Genomic DNA, 5,601 nt, shown 5'->3' on the forward strand with positions numbered 1-5,601 from the left:
GAGACAGAAGAATCAGTTGCTTAAGGCCCTGTGTCTGTGAATAGCCACTGCACTCTAGCCAGGGCAACATAAAGAAAAGGAAGGACAAAAAAGAAGGGAGGGAAGGAGGAAAGGAAGGTAAGGAAGATCAGTAAAACCTGAAAATCCAAACTGATGTAACTATAAGAAGTAAGCCCCAAAGTATCCTTAAGATGCTGGGGCACACAGCCCCAGCACATTTGCCTCCATAGAGGGACAAGACATTATTTGAACTTAAGCTAGAGAAAAAAAAAAAAAAAAACCCACAAGATAGTAAGAAAGAAAAATGTAACAGCAGTATGCTCTGCTTGGTGGTATTATAATACACATTAAAAACAGTAACTTCAATTTTTTATTTTCTGAAATTTATATAATATCATTTTTAAAAATGGTGGAAACAATTGTTTTAAGAAAAAATACTATCTGCTTTTCTAAGGATATATGGAAAATCGCAAATAAATTACTCAGCAAAGGTGGGTTCATGGAGCCCCTGCAGGGTGGTCACAATTTTTTTAATGTTCACCCTAGACCCAACTGTTGATTTTGAGTTTTACTTGCAAAATAAACAGCTAGCCAAAAGCAAAGCACTGATAAAACTGGGTTTGCTCTGATTTATTCTAAAAGCAGAGACTTGCCTATGGCAAAATTCCTTAGGAAAACATTCCAACAGCTAAAAGAAAGCTATCAGCTTGTGCTGACACCTGGTGAACTTTCATTCATAAATTTCTTTCCTGCTCCTTGTACATCAGGAAAAAAAAACTGTTGCCCTTGGGCTTTCAACGTAGTATTTATATGCTTTGTAGGACATAAGTGTGTGAAAATGTATAAGGCACCCAATTAATGTTTGCTACTGTGATCAAGTTTCAATATTAATAAATATATTTGAGATCAATTTGAACCAATATTGAAATCATGTCTTAGTAAAAAAAGAGTTTTTTTCTAATATTTACTTATGATGTTTTTAGATTAAAGATCAGGCTGTTACAGATTTATGATATATAAATTTGTTGTTGGTTTCAGTGTGCACGAGTGATTGATGAATTTTACCTCATATACCCAATCTCCTATTCTACTCAAACCTTTTGCTCCAAGGAGCTCATCCCCCTTGACATTTTTCATAAGAGGGTACTCGTCCTTTCTAATACAAATCGATGGTCTGATTTTTCTCTTGCTGATTTATAAACAGTAGTTTCCCTTTTGTATTTGAATTATGGTGTTTTGAAAAAAATGTTGCCAACATTTTTAGAGGAGAAATAAACAAATGCCCAGTGGCTCCTTGTTCCCTCTCCCATTAAGCATTCAGTAGTTTTCATTATCCTTGATGTCTTCCCTCCCTCTCCCCTCGGCACGCCCCGTTCTTGGCCAACATGCCTGTTTCCAGCCGGAATACTACAACACTGCATTCCAGCTCCACATCACTCCTTTGCTCATTACGTTCTGCCCAGTGCTTTGTCTTCCGTCCTTGATCTGCATTGTCCTGGCGCAAGGTCTCTCCTGAGGTGGAATCACGCTGCCAGGTGACACTGCCGTCATCTCAAGACTTGCCTGGCATGAAAGGATCCACTTAGGGGGTCACTCACATGGGGGCACTGGCTATCGGCCAACACCTCCATTCCTCACTACTCAGGCCTCTCCATAAACCGCCTCAGTGTCCTCACATCTGGCTTCTTCCAGATATATATATCTGGAAAGAGAGAGAGAGAGAACAAGATCTGACCCACAGGGATGGGACAGCAGGAGGTGGAGCTTGCTGGGGGTTGTCCTAGAGGCTGGCTACCATAGCACCCACACTTAGAAGCCCAGACTGAGTCCCAGCTTATCTATCCCTCAGGATTACTCCTCCATGAGTTCCTTCTTCTCAGAGCACTTTTTTGTTTTGTTTGTTTGTTTAATCAGGCCCAGGCTGGGTTGGAACTCACCAGCCCCAGTGTATGAGGCTGGCTCTTTAACCACTGAGCGCCCAGCCTCAGAGCACCTTTATAACAGATTCTATTAGTTACCTCTTAACGATGCCACTTTTTCCAAGTTTTTGTTTCACTTTAATCCTTCCTAGTGCAATGTAAACTCCTTATGCAAAAAAACTCACTTCAATTATGGGATGAATTTTTTCCTATCTCATTTTTACCAGTATGGGGCTTAGTAGATGAGTCTGCTTAAAGATAAGTGTTGTTCAGTGGTTCCAAACACTGATGCCCATTAAAATTACCTACAAGCTTTTAAAGGCACTGATGCCCAGGTGAAATTCCTAAATAGACATGGGCATTAGTTTAGTGCTTCCCAGGTGATTTTAACAGGCAGTGTCAGTGGCTTAGAAGACTTCCTGCCTTCTTCAGAAGATTAAGAGGAACTTATTTTGAATTATGGTCTTCTGTTCATTATCCTGAAATCCCACTAAACACTTCCCATTTTTAATACAGTTCTTATTTAAAAGAATTGAGACATTGATTAAGCATCCATAAGCACATTAGTGAAATCTAGTTTCATTTACATAGTTTTTTCTTCATACTGTCACAAATAAAAACATGCACAATTACTTTTCCAAAGGTGCAATTATCATGTCATCTAATAGAAAAATTAAATCACTAAATGTAACTAATAAACAATTGCTCAAGAGGCATGAAAACAACCATGACTGTAACTGTCATTCATAAAATTATTTCCAATAGATAAAATTAAAATTTATATTTTGAAGATTGCTTTCAATCCAGCCATATAGGATCTGTCAAGAGAGGGTGTCCAGCTCACTTGAAGCTCTTCATCTCTGTCTTTGACATTGTACATGACGTCTTTAAATTCCCCATCAATTCTGCCTCCAAAAGCTAAAAGGTTCACCCTCCCCAACAACAATCCAGTCCTTTAAAGGAGTAAAAAGGGCCCTTTCTGATACAAAAGAGCTTTTCAAAGATACGGTTTCTATGGCTTGAGGCGTCACAAAGGAGAGATACTCACTGATTAGTGAAGTCTGCTGTTTTTAATTGCTTATTTAGTAGTATCAGCCTCAGTTCTTTCACCACTCTATTCCCATCTCCTAATTTGAGTAAGTTCTGAGCTCATTTACCTGTTACGGATGTATGATACTATGAGGGTAGAAGAAGCTCTTTGAAAAATGTTAAATTAAATCATAAAGCTAAAGTTTAGGCCCATGATTTTCAAATGTGGTGCACATCCTTTATATTTTATCTGGAACATACATTAGGCCTAATCAGCCCCTGTGAATACTTTTAAGCTAGAACTAATAAGCTTTTCTCAGCATCTTGGTACCCATGGCTATTTCTGGAATTCTCCTTGTTCAGTGTAAATATATCAGACTAATAAAAAGTGCATGACTCTTAAAAGTAAACTGAGAAAAAATAAAATTGCAGCACTTGAAGACAAAATAAAAATCTGCTAATCACTGGTGTTCCTGATTAACAGATGAAATAATAACAGAATTTTAGAGGGCTTAACAGTAGAACAGAACCAACCCAGAACTGTGTTCTCCTACATAAAAAAGAAATCCAGAAGACGTTCCTTATTCTAAAAAGCTAAATTTCTATCCCAGAGATGAAAATGAATAGGACGTGATGTCAGATATTGTGTTTCCTTACCTTCTCCTGCCTTTGCCTTACATTATACCTCAATTTCTTCTCACATCAGGCCAGATTCTTTTGGTCTCAAGCTTCAGAAAGCTTAATTTTTAAACTGGGACTTTATATACTTCCTCTAAATCACTAGTTTAGCACCTGACTTCTTTTCTCATTGACCTTTATAAAATAGGACAAAATGCAGTAAGTAACGTTTGGACAATTATACATTTACATAATTGTCCAAATGTTTCTGCATAAGATGGTAATGCAGTTAAAATAAACTATTAGCCTGCAAGATGTCCAGAAAACAAGTATTCTAGGAGTATTGATATATTAAGACATGAAATACAGGCTTTAAATCTGCAGTCTCAAGGGAGATTTTTCCTCAAACAGTTGAAATATAATTTGTTACAATTAAATATAGCTACCATGTTACTACAATTTATTATATATTTTAGGCCTGAATGTTTGACTAGTTAAGAAAACCAAAATATAATTGTGATGAAGCGTGAGATGTCAGAGATATAATTGAGAGTTTCTTAAACAGGCAAAAACAAACAGAAATTTAAATGGAGCTTTAATAATCTGTCATTAGCATAAACAAATAGAGATAACTTCTATATTGTTGAATATAGTATCTCAAATGAGTTGGCAACAAAAATGAAGATGATATATTTCCTCACTTTCTTTCAGGAAATCACCTTGCACAGAGAAAGAGAGATAGTAACATAAACACCATTTTTTGGCAAAAGTAGTACTAAAACCATACACTAAAAAGTAAGTGTGGGAGGTAGACAGGCTGAATGCCTCACAGACCTTCCAACTAGGGAATGTCTATGTGACTATGCCTGCGTGGGGAAATCAGCAGTGCAGGTGAGCTGAGGCCATCAACTAGTAGCTTATGCTAGAGAAGCTGAGATGTCTGTGTCGGGAGATGAGACTTGCTCTCCCCCCTCTCTTTTGTTGGCACTGTTATCTGGCCACTTCAGATGTTCCAATATCCCATCCATGTCTTTGCTTTCTCTTTAAACAACTTTCCTGAGGGCTGCAATCTCCCCTGCCTCATTCTTAACCTTGAGTGCTGACTACTGACTGCTGTGTATCCTTGTACCTATATTCTGTTACGTACCCAATAAAAAGATTCCAGTAAACAGGACAGGTGCTACGTTGTTTTCCTGCTGCCACCAGGGACGTGAAACAGTGTGTGCCCTTACAGGCTTCTGGTTTTATGCACCAAGTTTGGTGTAAGTTTTGTGATTTCCCCAGTGCCATCTGACCACCATTCCAGGTTGGGGTCGACTAGATGCCCAACAAGTAAGTTAAAGGTTCCTGTAAGAGGGGAGATCAAGTGAGGATGTATGCAAAAGGGACAGGAGAAAAAACACCTCAAAAAGAGTGAACAAAATCACACTCTTAGAAGACAGGCATCTCTGAGGTGCAACCTCCAAATGCCTTCTTAGAAACAATGGAAATGGGATGCTCTGGACCCGGTTTACTTCCAAAAATTAAAAGGATGGCAATAAACAAGGAATTATACAGATTAGCCATATCCACAGAAAGAAGTCTTTCCTGCAGAAACTTAAGTAGAGATTTGGCATTGTGAAAATCTCCATAGGGTCTATTCTCCTTAACTTGGGAAAACTAAAGACTAGACAAACTCATTTACAAAATTCTGAGTCCTCAAGATAATTCCAGCTAACATGAGAATACGGTCTGGAAGTCTTCCACACACAAACCCCCTGGAAATAACAGATGCTGAAGAAAGATAAAAAAGCAAGTATCATCAGTCACAGACATATACATGTACAAAGAGAAAAAAAAAAAAAACAAGAGAAATATCTTACAAAGAATATTAAGAAGAAAAATGTTCTACTGTATAACAGAAACATTTGGACCAAATCCCTTCTGTAAAGAAACAGCTGAAAATATACTGAAGGGCTGGCTCGGCACTTGTGGCTCAAGCGGCTAAGGCGCCAGCCACATACACCTAAGGTGGCGGGTTCGAATCCCCAGCTCG

The 5,601-nt window shown here is 38.2% G+C and overlaps 1 long non-coding RNA gene across 1 annotated transcript in view; it reads right to left on the reverse strand.

Moving 5' to 3' along the window:
* Positions 1-1,394: 1,394 nt before the first annotated feature.
* The window catches only part of LOC111726497, a 7,681-nt gene continuing 3,474 nt past the window's right edge, over positions 1,395-5,601 (reverse strand). Inside the window, exons 2-3 of the long non-coding RNA XR_002774261.1 lie at positions 4,714-4,913; positions 1,395-1,563 (exon numbers count right to left, since the gene is read on the reverse strand). This is a non-coding gene — a long non-coding RNA (uncharacterized LOC111726497). The remainder of the gene's footprint in view (positions 1,564-4,713; positions 4,914-5,601) is intronic.

Source organism: Otolemur garnettii, unplaced genomic scaffold, assembly GCF_000181295.1.
Source record: "Otolemur garnettii isolate 467f Iridium unplaced genomic scaffold, OtoGar3 scaffold00068, whole genome shotgun sequence".
NCBI lineage: Eukaryota > Metazoa > Chordata > Mammalia > Primates > Galagidae > Otolemur > Otolemur garnettii.